This window comes from Chiloscyllium punctatum, chromosome 26 (assembly GCF_047496795.1).
Source record: "Chiloscyllium punctatum isolate Juve2018m chromosome 26, sChiPun1.3, whole genome shotgun sequence".
In the NCBI taxonomy this organism is placed as follows: Eukaryota; Metazoa; Chordata; class Chondrichthyes; order Orectolobiformes; family Hemiscylliidae; genus Chiloscyllium; species Chiloscyllium punctatum.
In genome coordinates, this window is record NC_092764.1 from 13,180,067 (window position 1) to 13,196,309 (window position 16,243).

A 16,243-nucleotide genomic window follows, 5' to 3' on the forward strand; every position below is an offset into this window, starting at 1 on the left:
TGGCATGCTCCCTGAGGATGAGCACCCAAGTGCAGATGTAGAACTGTCTCTTTATAAATCTCCTAAAAAATCAAGTAAGGACCAATCACTGAATTATGCCAAATTAACAAGTGATGCCTTTTAAAGGACCACTGTAACAAAAATCAAAACCCTATAGGGAAACTCTCCAGTTGGGGGAGATGATGCACTCTCGCCCCTATGGTGCCGACCAGTCATTATAAACCTTAAGTTGTCAGTGGACTCTGCACTCCCTGAAGGCCATCAGAGGTTGAAAGTATCTTGAAAGTATCTTTTTATATACTTACAAGTAATAATTCAGTAACTACCCAACTCCCATTTATACTCACAAGCTTAATTACTAAAACTGCATTTATATTAATTAATAATAATAACCTTGCACTACAGATTGTGGTACAGCGGGATATATGTATTTGCATGCATGAAACACAAGATGTTGCCATGTAAGTTAAGGAGGATTGGACCATAAAAGTGAAGAAGTCTTATGCACCTCTACACAGTTCCAGTGAGATCACACCTGGATATGTAGTTTTAGTCTCCTTACTTGAAGGGAAACATATTTTCTTAGGAGGAAGTTCAGAGAAGTTCACCAAGTTGGATGAAGGGATTGTCTTATGAAGGGATGGATGAAGTGATGGATGAAGGGACGGTCTGACAAGGAAAGATTGAACAGTTTGGGCCTATGCTAATTGGTGCATAGAAGAATTAGATAAATTCTTATAGAAACATTTTGAGTGGGGCCTGACTTCGTAGACCCAAAGAGGATTCTTTCCTCTCCTGGACAACAATGAGGCATTAGTTTCAGTTCGAGGGAAGTAGATAAAAAGGCATTCCTTCACTCAGAGGGTGGTGAACCTTTGGAATTCTTTACCCTTTGGAAGTCTGGGTCTGAATATATTCAAGGCTGAGTTAGACAAGTTCTTGACTCAAAGGGAGTCAAACGTTTTGGCAAACAGGAAGGAATGTGGAGATGAGGCCAAGATGAGATAAGTAATGATCAAAAACTGAATAGTTAAAGCGTAATCCAAAGAATTGTTATCTTCACTGGCTTTAAGGTGTTTGAGGCTATCCATTGGTCTCACTTTGTGATTTCAAGGCTTTTTCTTGTTACTCTTGAAATCACGTGGTTCCATTGAAACATCTGACCCATTTTGATGATTAAATCTCAATACTACACAAACAGAAGAACTATGATTATCTATTCTGACTGCTAATCTAAGTCTGGCAATCAAAATGTAATGTCTGAGCAGAACCAAATATTTGATTTCACACAGAACCTGTCCCAATTTCCCAAGATGCTCCAAAACTCTTCATGGCCAATGAATTGATTATTTGTTTGAACAGTCATCCCTGTTATAATGTAGGAAACATAGCAGCCAATTTGTACATAGAAAGATTCCACAAGCAGCAACACAATCACAACCATTTGTGATGATAATGCTCCTTTGACAGGGTTATGCTGTCCTTGTTTTTTTTCAATGAGGTCATAAAAACAGCAATTCCGGATGGGTTTTAACGCCAATTTGATTACAGCTAACAGATATGGCTCCTGGGAAAACGCTTTCAAGCTTTTTAAAAAAAACTTGTACAATGAAAGGGGAGTGGCCAATTCTCCCAGCTCAATTTTTCTCTGGTTGTGGGCTGGTTTTAGCAGTCTGGCTGTTCACTGAAAGCAGTCAGTTCAGTTTGAGGCTGCTGGTCCAAGAAACAGTCACACGGTTGAGGGTGCTCCATGCTGAATCCCTCTGCCACTTCTCTCTCTCTCCTGTAAGACTCTGTGTTTTATTTTAGCTTTTGTGCCAAGGGAGTTTTCTGCGAATTATTGAAGTATTTGGAAAAGCATCATTAAGTTGATATAGTCTGTTGGGTTTTCAGATAGGGTAAGTTATTCAGTATTTTGTTCTCTTTTGTTTGTGTTTTATTAGGTAATCTTGTAAACAAATTCTGTTTTGTTTAAAACTAAGTGTGTTGACCAGCTGCATCCCTCCTGGAATATCCACTCTACACCTGCTTAAGCCAACGAGTAAAGTTAGGGTCTGGGCTACTTTCTTGAAATGTTTTGAGAGGGTCTGGCCTGGTCCATAACACCTGGCAACATCCTTGTAAATCCTTTCTGCATCCTTTCAAGTTTAACAACATCCTTGTTATAGCAGGGAGACCAGAATTGAATGCAATATTCCAAAAGTAGCCTAATGAATGTCCTATACAGCCGCAACCCTTATACTCAGTCTCTGACCAATAAAGGCAAGCAAACCCAATAAATTCTTCACTATCCTGTCTACCTGGGACTCCACTTTCAAGGAGCTAAGAATCTGGCAACGCTCCCAGGGCCGTACCATTAAGTGTATTAGTCCTGCCATGATTTGCCTTATCAAAATGCAATACCTTGCACTTATCTAAATTAAACTGTGCTATTTCTTATCAATAAAGGCAGCTCTGAAAGGGTAGAACTTCTTCAGTTTTACATTGTGAGCATCAATATGGATTTTGTGCTTAATTTCAGGGAATGGGCTTTGCACTGTAAATGTTCTGACCCAAAAGGAAGACCTCTGAATTATAAATAACACATCTAAGAAAGGAAGAGGAGACATTAACGGATGAAAGAAGGAAATCCAAAGAATAGAATTAAGCAGAAGTGTATGAGTTCACTGATAACTTTAGATTTGACTGCTAAAAAGACTAACACTTTAAATTCTCAGTAAATTCGAGAGCAGTATCCTATCGTTTTGCTAAAATGTAAGAACTGGAACTGAAATCATTTAGTAGCCTGCAATTTCACTGCTGCTGTGTGACAACACAGGGCCATTATTACTAATTTTAAAGTGATAAACCATAATGACATCTACAAGGAAGCAGATTAATTGCTGGTTTCAATTCTTGGTGATTTAATGAAGCCTATGTTTCAGCAGCAAGCTGCTAATGAAATGAATAATTTCTATTAAATTTGGCACAAGATATGCAATTAATCCTTCCTCTTAAATAAGTCAAGCAATCTGACAGTTGCCCTTTGACATATTCAGTTTCCAGTTCTCCTAAAAGGCAAAGAAATGAGACAGGGGAAAGGGGGACAAATCTCATTCATCATTTGTTAACTTGCTGTAAATCTCCTGAAGCACAGCAGGTGGCACTGCAACAGAATGAATGAGCCTGAACATTTTTCTGATGAGCTCTATCTCCCCTATGCCACAATATCAGACATGGCTCACTCTTGTGAATTGGAAAGCTGTGAACTCAAAGACACTTTTGGAAACTGGCCACAATTAAAATAAAGGCTGTCATTCCATTGCAAAACTGAAGGAATGCTGCAATGTTAAAAGTTTTGTGCTCTTGGTGGAGAAGTTTACCTGAGCACCTTACCTGCACTCTTAAGGGGACATAGAACGTGGAACAGTATAGCACCGTACAGACCCTTCGGCCCTCGATGTTGTGCTACTGTTTTATCCAACTCTAAGATCAAACTATCCTACATACCCTTCATTTCACTTTCATCCATGAGCCTATCCAAGAGTCGCTTAAATGTCCCTAATGAATCTGACTCTATTACCATCTCTGGCAATGCATTCCATGCACCTACCGCTCTCTGTGTAAAGAACCGACCTCTGACAGCTCCCCTAAATCTCCCTCCAGTCACCTTAAACTTATGCCACCTCGTGATAGCCATTTCTGCCCTGGGAAAAAGTCTTTGATTATTCACTCCATCTCTGCCTCTCATCACCTTGTACACCTCAACCAAGTCACCTCTCATTCATTTTCACAACAATAAGAAAAGCCCTGGCTCCCTCAACCTTTCTCCATAAGACATGCCCTCCAATCCAGGGCAGAATCCTGGTAAATCTCCTCTGCATCCTCTGTAAAGCATCCACATTCTTCCTATAATGAGGTAACCAGAACTGGACACAATATTCCAAGTGTGGTCTAACCAGGGCTCTACAGAGCTGCGGCATATCCTCGTGGCTCTTAAATTCAATCCCCCTGCTAATGCCCAACACACCATATGCATATCAAATTGGGTGGCAACTTTGAGGGATCTATGGACATGGAATCCAAGATCCCTCTGTTCCTCCACACTACCAAGAATTCTGCCTTTAACAATCTATTCTGCATTTGAATTCGTCTTCCAAACTGAATCATTCCACACTTTTTCAGGTTGAACTCCATCTGCCACTTATAAGCCCAGTTCTGCATCCTGTCAATGTCTTGTTGCAACCTACAACAGCCCTCCACACTATCCACAACTCAACCAATCTTTGTTTCATCAGCAAACTTACTAACCCAACCTTCCACTTCCTCATCCAAGTCATTTATCAAAATCACAAACAGCAGAGGTCCCAGAACTGATCCCTGCAGAACACCACTGGTCACCACTCCAGGCTGAATACTTTCCATCTGCCAACACCCTCTGTCTTCTATGGGCCAGTCAATTCTGTATTCAGAAATCCTGTTTTCCCAGTCTCCCATGCCTCCTTACTTTCTGAATGAGCCTACCCTGGGGAACCTTACCGTTCCTGAAGAAGGGCTCATGCCCAAAACGTCGATCCTCCTGCTCCTTGGATGCTGCCTGACCTGCTGCGCTTTTCCAGCAACACATTTTCAGCTCTGATCTCCAGCATCTGCAGTCCTCACTTTCTCCTAGAACCTTACCAAACGCCTTGCTAAAAATCATGGATCTGTAAGAGGGCATGTTATTATTTGAAAGAGGAATGGGAGCGTTATCTGGTGGATATGTTTTACTTCTTAATGAACGTTACAAAAACAGATTAAATGGCCATTATCCTATCCCTGTTTGCAAATCAGCTGCCTCTTCTGTTCCAGCAGAAACTATACTTCAAATTATTGGTTATAAAACACTTCGATATATCCGGTAATCATGAAGAGCACCAAATAAATCCAAATCCTTTTTCACAGAAGGAAAGGATGTAGGGAGCAGAGGGGGAATTTTGTTTCTCTTTATTCTTTCATAGGATGAGGAGGAGAGTAAGGCCAGTAGTTGATGCTACATTCCTAACTGCCTTAGAATTGACTGGCTTTCCCAGCGAATTTCAGAGGACAGTAGTGGATCAAGCACATTGTTATGGGTCTGGAATGTCATCCTTCCTTGTTCCAGGAATGGTGGGACTGTCTTAGGAAGGCAAACTAGGCTTGTATGCTCTTGAGGTGAAACCGACAAAATTCATAAAGGGATGTAGCAATTGGAACCAGGTGGACCTCATTGACTATGAGATCCTTGATTGGGGCATTTAACACAGGCCAACCAGGGAGCCCTGGCTGACTGATATAAGGAGGTGAGTTATAATAAGCACTACTGCAGTTAGACGGTAGTGTGGGGGTAAAAAAAATTAAACAGGAGTGTCAGACATCTTGCTTACTCTCAAAACAATAAATAAACAGGTGAGTTTGCTGATTTACCAGGGGTCTCTGTGTAATTTGCACTGTTTTATTGTTCATTGATCAGACTGTTTTGTACGTGTTTGTGGCTATTGTTTCTTCTTTGGGAAGTTAAGGTGGGATTTGAGGTTCATCCACATTTCCCTGCAAATTGGTTTTACAGTAAGTTTGGGGCTTGGCCTTGCTGCCCCTTTCCCCTGAAAACTGCTGTTTATTTTTCATTGTTCACTGTTTGCATTTGGTACAGTTTGATAAAACAACTAGGGGATTCAGAATCTCCTCAGTTCAGGGGAACTGACTCCAAGCTGGCTGGCACAGTCAGTGTACTGTGCACAAGGATATAAAGGGTGACTTGGTGACAGGATACCAGCCTCTGAGCAGTTATTTCAGGGTTGGGCAGGGTAGATAAAAGTAAGATTGTTCCCCTGATGGGAGGTAGCTGAAACCAGAAGTACACTTTAAAAATAAGGGAATGTCATTTAAGTTTGGGATGACGCAATTTTGTTTTTACTCAGAGAATTGTGAACCTTTGTAATTCTCTACCATGGAGGACTGTGGACACTCAGAGTTTGAGTATGTTTATGGTCAAGATCAGTAGATTTCTGATTACCAATGTAGTGCAGAATTATGAAGATCAGATTAATAAAAGGCATTGATAGGTTTGATCAACCATGATCAGATTGAATAGCAGAGCAGGTGTGATGGGCTGAATGGCCTGCTCCTATGTGTTCAGAAGTCATGTATAGGCCAGACTGAATAAGGATGGCAGAATTCATTCCCTGAAAGACCCTAATCAATCAGGTGGGGTTTTACACAAACCAACAATGCTTTCATAATTACCAATAGACTGGCTTCTTTGCTAGTTCACGATTTATGATTTGAATTGAATTGAAATTCCACCGCCTGCCGGGCTGAGATTTTCCCTGCCTCCCTGAAGGATTAACCTGGGTATCTGGGTAATGGACCCAGTGACATTACCATTGTCATTACATCCTCATTAAATGTCCGGTGAAACATTTGTTATCACCCCACACTGTCATGCCAACCCTTTTTATCACCACTGTTTCGTGTCATTTGAATATTAAGCCAACATTTTAAAGTTATTTAACTTTGGTCTCACCGAACAATTAGGATCCCCACTTCAGTATAACATTGCAGTTGGTTTGGGTTTGCCAGCCATGACAAGGAGGAGGGGAGCCATTGGCTTGCAAGATTTCAAGGCTAAGGAGCACATTGTTAAGGTGAGAGGAGAGAGTTTTTAAAAAAAGACATAAGGGACTTACTTTTTACACAGTGGGTGGTTCACATTTGGAATGAACTCCCTAAGGAAGTTGTAGACATGAGCACCATTACAACGTTTAAAAGATATCTGGATAAGTACGTGAAGAGGAAGGTTTGGAGGGATATGGGCCAGGAGCAGGCAGGTGGGACTTGATTAGTTTGGGATTATGTTCGGCATGAACTGGTTGGACTGAAGGCTATAAATTACAAGTGATTCTATAAGTTAAGTTCTTTTCGCAACGCTGCTGTGGGCCAGGTGGAACTTGGGCTTACTGGTTTGATTAGAGATTAGATTCCCTACAGTGTGGAAACAGGTCCTTCGGCCCAACCAGTCTACACTGACCCTCTGAAGAGTAACCCACACAGACCCGTTTCCCTCTGACTAATGCACCTAACACTTTGGGCAATTTACCTGACCTGCACATCTTTGGACTGTGAGAGGAAACTGAAGCACCCAGAGGGGGGTCCACACAAACTCCACACAGACCGTTGCCCGTGGCTGGATTTGAATCTGGGACCCTGGTGCTATGAGGCAGCAGTGCTAACCACTGAGCCATCGTGCCACCCCTGTTAGGGCATTCACTGAACTACATGTTTATGAATAGACCTGATCATGGTCTTTGCCCTTCCAGCCACATTCTACTGCAGCTCTCCCACTCATGCCCCCTTTTGTGCACTGTCCAATCTCTGCTCAACAGGCAATCCTCCCTCTTGATTAATGGCTACTGAGCTCAGGAATCCCCAGTCATGGCTGCAGGATCACGACCAGCATTACTGACTCAGATTACCTGCCCATTATCACATTATTAATTGCCATTATTAATTGTGAAACACTTTTCTGTGAAGATTGGCTATTGAGTTTCTTACATTACAGCCCTGCCGACACTTTAAAAGTGCCTCATGCTTGTAAAGTATTTTGGGGCATCCTAAGTTATGCAAGGCAGTATATAAATGCAAGATTTGGGGTAGAATCCTCCCCTACTAATAACCAGTGAGAAAGGGGTTGGTCGGTAAGATAACAAGGCAGACTGAATTTGAGGAGATATCAAGCATATTCCTGTAACCACAGTAAATATGTTCTGTGTTGAAAAGTACAAGTTGCACTTCCCAACCAGCTGAAGTCCAGAAAATGGTCTTTAAGTGATCATTCATGCAAACATCATTATAATGAATTCTATTCCAAGTAGTTCAGGCTCAGTCCCAATGAAGTGAGTAGGTTTATTACATAGTACTTAATGGCTAGTTACTTACATCTAAATTACATGATAGCCATTTGTGAAACCTCAGATAAGACTTAAGAGTAAGTATAAACTACTGTTTAGCTACATCGAAATTAGCAGGAGGATAACATCTTTGAGGTTGAGACTTTGCAGTTCACACACTTCACAGCTCCTGTTGAGAAGTGGTCCTCTATGTCCCAATGGCTGGAGCTGATCTTGTGAGGATGTTCATTAACCCTTTCCAACTAAGTAGTTTATGCAATAAGGATACAGGTACAGGGTTGACAATTTAGATCAAGGCTTTCAAGTGAGAGTGTCCAGATGGGATGAGTTCCAGGAAAACATTGGAACTTTTACTAAGTTAAGACACGATGCAACCTCTGGAAATTAAGTAAAGGCATTGAACTTGGGAAGGCAGAAAGGAAATATTCAATAAATGTAGATTTAAGATTAGACACATTTTAAAGGAAAGCTCTGTTATTTACTGGGCATGTTCGACTTGCCTCAGACAAATGCTGAGATGGCATTTGTTTCCAATGATTTATTTACAAGAATTTGAAAATATCTCTGCTGTCGTGATTAGAATGAAGTCAGCTAGGTGGATCTCATTGACTATGAGTTCCCTAAATGGGGTTGTTAACCTGGTCCAATCAGAGAGAGCTGGCTGATGGACATAAACAGGAGTGTAACAAAAGAAAAATAAATAAATAACCAGAAATGTCAGAGGTTCTGCTCACTATGGGAGCTGGTTCTGAGCTAGCTGAGTCAGTGTCATGTAGTATAAATAAACGCGTAAATAAGAAGTGAATTGCCTTCATGGAATTATTTCATCCGAAAGCACAAAATATCTGCATTCATTCTGATAATTCAGTAGCCCTGTAGCTTCTGTGGGGAGTGTCTGTTCACTTTGCTCTGAGTCCACACCCAGGCTTAACCAATCAAGCACAGTGAACATAGACCAGTTATCAGACTCGCATAATTGAGTACACAACAACTGAATACATTTATTCTGATCAATGCACTCAGATGTGTGCAATGCACACCCTCAACAGGTGGGACGTGGAACTTGGCCTCCTGGCCCAAAGTTAGGATCATTACCACTGGGCTATAATAGTCCCACACAGCAATTGAATGCTAGAAGCTCCAAATGGCAGACAGCTGCATGTTGTTGAGAAGTGCTTTCCCCCTGTCAGAGGGGGCTGGGGGGTGTTGAGTGCAAAGGAGTAGAGGAAGGAGAGTGGGGGTTAAAATTAATTCAAAAGAAAATGCTTGAGTCGGAAAATTGAGGTTAGAGAGGTGACTCAAGAAGGAGAATGGAATGGTCTGCAGCATGGCAGGGAGAGATGGCTGTGTGCCAATTAAGACTTGTTAAAACATTGCAGTACCCATTCCTACTGTGCCAGGGAATTGGTCCGAAGGACTCAGTGATGAGGACGTGGTCACATCTGAGGAGCACAATGATATGGAAACAAACCTTCGCTGAAGTAATCCTGACGAGGCAGCTTCATTCTGTCCTTAAAAGATTCCTCTTGAAGTCCTGCTTGACAGGTATAAAAAGTCTCAACATTTCCAACAGTTGATTCGCCAAAGAGAATGGAAGGCACTTACAAAGGACACCTGCATCAGCTACCCTGCTGTGACTTTATACAGGTAGGCTCGAGTTTCCTTAGCTGTTGCTAGCAGCCAACAAAAATAAAATCATCAAATCAATGCTTCGATTGTGTTGTCTCCAAAGCCTCACATTTGCAACACTCCAGGTTTCTGGTGGGGTGAGTATTCTGAAAACAAGAGGTCAGGAATAAAACAATACCCTTTCGTCTTCCCACATAACACACAAACAAAAACTGCACCTGAGTGAAAATAAATCACTTGAAATGTCATAATATTTAAACTGGCTGAAAACTGTTTGAAGATTGAACCACTCGGAGAGAACGAAGGCTTGAACAGGAAGCAGGCAAGCATCAAGTTGGCAGTAACAAGCGTGAGGAGTCTGCCAATACTGCATTGAAATAGATGTATTGTGGATGTGCTGCAGATTAACTTAATATTTCACAAGCGTTCAACAGAAATAGGATTCTAATCTCATTCAAAAGACAAGACCTCTGACAGTCTGACAGTGACTTAGGTGTACAGCAGATAAAAAAGGCTGTTGAGCCCATTTAACCTATGCCAGGCACCTAACTATTCTCATCCCATTTACCAGCACTTGGCACATAACCTTATCTGCCTTGAGATTGCAAGTGCAAGTCAAAATACTTCTTGAATGTTATGAGGGTTTCTGTTTCTATCACCCTGACAAGGCAGTGAGCTCAGATTCCCATTACCCTCTGGGTGAAAGTATTTTTCCCTCACATCTCCTCGAAACCTTCTGCCCCTTCTCTCATGTCTATGCCCCTGGCTATTGATCTTTCCACCATTGGGAAAGGGTCCTTTACAGTACAATCGCAGAACTACACTGACTCAACCTCTCCTCAAAAGACAGTCCCTCCAAACCTGGTATCAACCGAATAAACTTTCGCTGGGCTGCCTCCAATTCCAGTACAGTCAGTTCTTCTCTAACACAATGGTTATGCTATTATGTGACACTGTATTATAGAAAAATCATGATTTAGAAACAGCAATTAAAGTGTTGCTGATGTAATTGCATTACAGCCAACACACGTTTTAAATGTTTGTAGTTCAGAAACAGTATCCTCGATTCATCAATCATGTTACAGCGAATTTGCGTTAATGAACCATACACTATAGCAGAATGACCTGCAGAGCTTTCAATTGATAAGCGACCCAAAACCGTTTGCAGTATTTCAATTGTAGTCTGACCAGTGCTTGGTAAAGGTTTCGCAGAGCATCCCTCTTCTTATATTCCATTCCCTTTGAAATACGGCTAACATCTATTAGTCTTCACTATTATCCATTGAATTTTGAGACTAGCTTTGTATGATTCATGACTGAGGAGTCCCAAATCTGTGTGTTCAGTAGCTTTTTGCTGTCCTTCACAATTTATATGTGGCATGGTGGCACAGTGGTTAGCACTGCTACCTCCTAGTACCAGAGACCTAGGTTCAATTCCTGCCTCAGAGGTAAAAACAATGACTGTAGATGCTGGAAACCAGATTCTGGATTAGTGGTGCTGGAAGAGCACAGCAGTTCAGGCAGCATCCAAGGAGCTTTGAAATCGATGTTTTGGGCAAAAGCCCTTCATCAGGAATAAAGGTAGTGAGCCTGAAGTGTGGAGAGATACGCTGGTGGGGGTGGGGAGAAAGTACTCCCCACCCCCACCCTCCTCTAGCTTATCGCTTCAGGCTCACTGCCTTTATTCCTCATGAAGGGCTTTTGCCCGAAACGTTGATTTCGAAGCTCCTTGGATGCTGCCTGAACTGCTGTGCGCTTCCAGCACCACTAATCCAGAATCAATTCCTGCCTCAGGCAACTGACTGTGTGGAGTTTACACATTCTCCCCGTGTTTGCTCTGGTTTCCTCCCACAGTCCAAAAAATGTGCAGGTTTGGTGAACTGGCCAAGCTAAAATTGACTGTAGTGTTAGGTGAAGGGGTGAATGGATCTGGGTGGGTTGCGCATCAGTGTGGACTTGTTGGGCTGAAGGGCCAGTTTCCACACTGTAACTCATCTAAAAAAAATTAGACAGCTCCTCTATTCTTTCAGTCAAAGTACATAATCTCACATTTTCCCACACTATATTCCATTGCATCCCCTCGTGACCCTGAGTAATTTTGAGACCATTGAACTTCCTTGCTTTTTCAGATGCTGACTAACCTTCGGTCAAATCTAACACTTTTCTGCTGGCTGCAGAAACATTTCCTTTAAAAAAAAGTCTGTCAACTTCACACTGAAAGAGCTTTTCAAAGTGGAGCAGTACATTTCATAGTGAGCTTGGAACGTGGTTAAATCCTGCAAAATGCAGCATCATCTGTGAAGCTGCCAAAATAGAATGTAGAGTTGTTTTAATCACAATTTAAAGTTGTTTGTTTCTTTTATTTTTTGCCACAGCATTACAAAGTAGTTTTTGACTTAAGTCGAATCAACAGAAATGGTATAATTGGAATATTCTTTTGCTAAGCACAGTGGGGGGGGGGACTAGGTCAATTCAAGAAACCTGGTCGGTGTGGGCCAAATTGCCTGTTGTCGTGCTGTATGACTCTATAGTAGGGAATTGCATAGTAGGGTTTGATGTTTTGTTTTTTTTTCCAGGAAGCAAGCTATATTTACCGGACAAGATTCAGGTCAAATAACCATAAACCCCCAATTTATACTGCACTTGGCTATGATACATCCCTCGAATATATTTTTTTCCTGAAGGTAAGACTCTTCTGCTTCATAGTTCTCAGAAATCTTAGTTAACCAAGCTTGTAAACATAAATGTTTCCTCCTTTCATGGGGAGTATGTCTTACTGACAAGACCAGCATAGTTGCCCATCTGTAACTGCAATTACACTGAATAGATTAAGTAATTTTGGCGACTTTTAATTCCAGAGATGCTGTGAAACACACCAACCAGTTTCTACCCAGCAAGCTCCAGTAAACAGCAATGTGTGAATAAAGGGAGGCTGAGTGAGGGAGAAAAAACTAGCAAACTACATGAAAAAGGTGTGACGCAGTGGACGGGAGAATGTTCATGTTGTGTAAAACCACCAGCGTGGCTAAATGACCCGTCTCTAAGTCACATTTACTGCATATAGCATTGTTTTACTGATTCCATTTGAGAGGGTTAAGGCACAAGAGTGTGCATTCTCTTATCTAAAAATGTCTAAATCCTTTCAAACCCTAGATTCGGTACAAATGAGTGTGTAATGAGTCTGCTCAGTAGTTGCAGTCAGCAACAGCTGTATGCAGCCACTACATATCCTTTCTCATTCTCACATATTGCTTAGAAAACACACAAACAGCACTCTCTCCAGCTGTTAAGGTCACCCAGGACTTGGACAGATGCGCTGCAAACCACTCATTTTAACTGCAGTTTATAGACAGTGTGCCAACATTGGTCCATTGCTGGGTCAGCTATCATCAAAATCTACTGGCCCGACTCCACTTTAATTTTAGAAAGACAATTGCTACTTTAGCTCAATTAAAATGAAAATAATATGCAAAAGCAACCAGAGCTGTTGATTACTTTAAAAGTTGTGCCATCGACTGTCTTCAGTCAGAACTTTCCCGACTGGATAGTTTCTTGTAATGCAAATTTTTTTTTTCTTGTGTGTGCCACCTGGTGGTTCAAAGCGAAAATGGCAAACGTTTCACCTCAGTTCATTTAAGGTTCAAACTAAGGGTAAGGCAACTGTATCTGCTAATGCAGATCTGAATGCTGTGAATCTACATGTCTGCAGAGCATGTGTTAACTTGGTTACATCTGTTTTGTTTTAAAGGAGATATCTGCCACGTTATTCCAACATAATGCACAGTTGTATCTGCATAAGGTGGTTCAGATTTAACCCATGCTCTGCAGATCTCCTGATACTACATAAAATGGCTTGTGGGATCATGCTTCATAATTAATACAATACAATGCAATACAGCATGGGAGCAGTGCTCTTGCACCAATTCCTAATCCTTATTTAGATTTGCTACTTATTGCCCAAATGTGGTTTCTATCCCTTTGCTCGCCTCCCATTCATGGGTTTATCAAGATTCACCTTAAACGTAGCTAATATATCTGCTTTCACCACCTCCGCTGGTAGAATGTTCCAGACTCCCACCACCCTCTGGCTGAACCATTTTCCCTGCACTTCTCCCCTAAACTTTCCCCTCTCACCTTGAACCTGAACCCTCTTATAGTTGACATTTCCACCCTGGAAATAAACCTCTGACTATCCAATCCTCTCTATGGCTCTGATGATTTTGTAGACTTCTATCAGGTTGCCTCGTATCCTCTGTCTTTCCAGTGAAAGCAACTGGGTTTATCCAACCTGTCCTCATAACGAAAACACTTCAGACCAGGGAAACATCTTGGCAAATCTTCTCTGCACCCTCTCGATAGCATCCACCTTCTTCTGGGAGTGTGGCAACCAGAACTGCATGCAATATTCTAAATGTGGTCTAACTAAAATTTTGTGCGGCCAACATAATTTGCCAGCTTTTATAATCGATGCCCCGGCCAATGAAGGTAAGCGTGCTGTGTGCCTTCTTGACCACCTTATCCTCCTGCGTTGTCACTTTCAGGGACCTGTCAGCCTGTACACCCAGATCCCTCCCTATGTCAGTGCTCTTAAGCACTGTATATTATTGTATAATTCACATCTGAATTTGATCTTCCAAAATACATTACCTTGTTTGAATTAAGCTCCGGATTAAATTAATATCAAGTTAGATTGAACAGAAGACACAAATAAGATCAGGTTAACATTTTAAAGCTTGGAGTATTAGACCAAGGACAGAACTATGGGCTTTTCACCACTTCATGTCTGTGCTGGCTTAATCATTTAATCCAGTTTAATCACTCCTTCCAAGTCCTGAATGGATTCTTTCATGATATGGACATCAGTGGCAAGCCTACCATTTGTTGCCCTTCCAGAGTTAGCCTTAACCTAATTTCAGATGGTAGTGAAGAGTAAACGACATTGCTGTGGGTCTGAAGGCACATGTAGGCCAGACCAGGTAAGGACGGCAGAGGCCAATAGAGAATTGGGTGAGTGTTTAGGTGTCCAAAAAAGCTGTGGTTGACATCACTGAGACGGGCTTTATAATCCCAAATGTTTTAGTTAAGGAAGTAAGCTCCTGCCTTTGCCATGGTGTTTAAACCCATGTTCCCTTGGGCATTGATGTGAATTTTGGATTATTGAACAAAAGATATGTCTAATATGTGACAGCCTTCCCCAACTTGAGCAGCATCAAAACTCAGTGGTTAGCACCGCTACCTTACAGCACTAGGGACCCAGGTTTAATTCCCACCTCAGGCGACTGTGTGGAGTTTGCACATTCTCCCGTGTCTGCGTGGGTTTCCTCTGGGTCCTCTGGTTTCCTCCCACAATCCAAAGATGTGCAGGTAAGTTGAATTGGCCATGCTAAATTGCCCGCAGTGTTAGGTGCATTAGTCAGAGGTAAATATAGGGTAGGGGAATAGGTCTGGGTGGGTTACTCTTCGGAGAGTCAGTTTGGACGTGTTGGGCCAAATGGCTTGTTTTCATACTGTAGGGATATCCTAATCTAAAAACTTTAGCACCTCTGCTGGTCAGCACCTCTGCTGGCAAGGAGCTCTGTAGGCCAAGGCATTACAAGAGCCTCTCCAAGCATTCTGTTTTTAAGAATAATGAGTTTTTCTGGCAGTGCCATCTTTTGAGACAGTTAGTTCCAGATCCACCATATGATTAACAACGTAACCTCCCTCTAATCTTCCAATCAATTGCTTTAAATTTATGACCCAATTATTCACCTCTGCTAACAGGAATGAGTCAATTCTATCTAATCTAGGTTCCTCGTAATTTATATCACTTTGACTAATTAACTCCTCATCCTTCCTTCCTCCAAAGGAAACAGCTCTAGCCTATTCAACCTTTAATCATAGATTCTCTACAATGAAGAAGCAGGCCATTCAGCTAATCGAGGCCACACCAACTCTTCACAAAGCATCTCACTCAGACCCACTCCCTTTCCCTATCCCTCTAATCCTACATTTCCCATGGCTAATCCACCTAGTTTGCGCATCCCTGGATACAATGAACAATTTAGCATGGCCAATCCACCTAACTTGCACACCTTTGTGTCTGTGGGAGGAAACTGGAGTACCTGGAGGAAACCCTCACAGACACTGGGAGAATGTGCAAACTTGACACAGAGAGTCAGCCCAAAGCTGGAATCGAACCCTGAGCCCTGGTGCTGTGAGGCAGCAACGCGAACCACTGAGTCACAATGCCATCCCAAAAATTACTCCAATTTAACAATCCAATCCTAGCAACCTCCTGATAAATCTTGTCCTTTAATAAATCGGTTGCTCTCTATTATATTGGCACCTCTTCAAATTACTTTAATGCTATGTTCTCCCCAAACTCTGCTGCCTATTACAAGCCTCCAATCAATCATTGATGACAAAAACTGTACACTCCTTGCTTCTGGAGGACTTTCAACCTCACCGATTGTCTTCCAAAACCTTCTCAAACACCTTTGATCATGTCTTTGGACATCTTTCCTATAGGTCTACTTCTTCCCATCAGCACCCCTCGGGAATGTTTCTTTGCATGCAACTTTGACATCAGTGGGATGATCCAGCGTGTTGAAAGTGTGGTGGACGCAGGTTCATTAGTAACTTTCAGAAAGGAATTGGATGAATGTATGAAAAAGAAGACCATGCAGGCATATAGGATGAAAAGGACAGAGGGTAGCACTAATTGG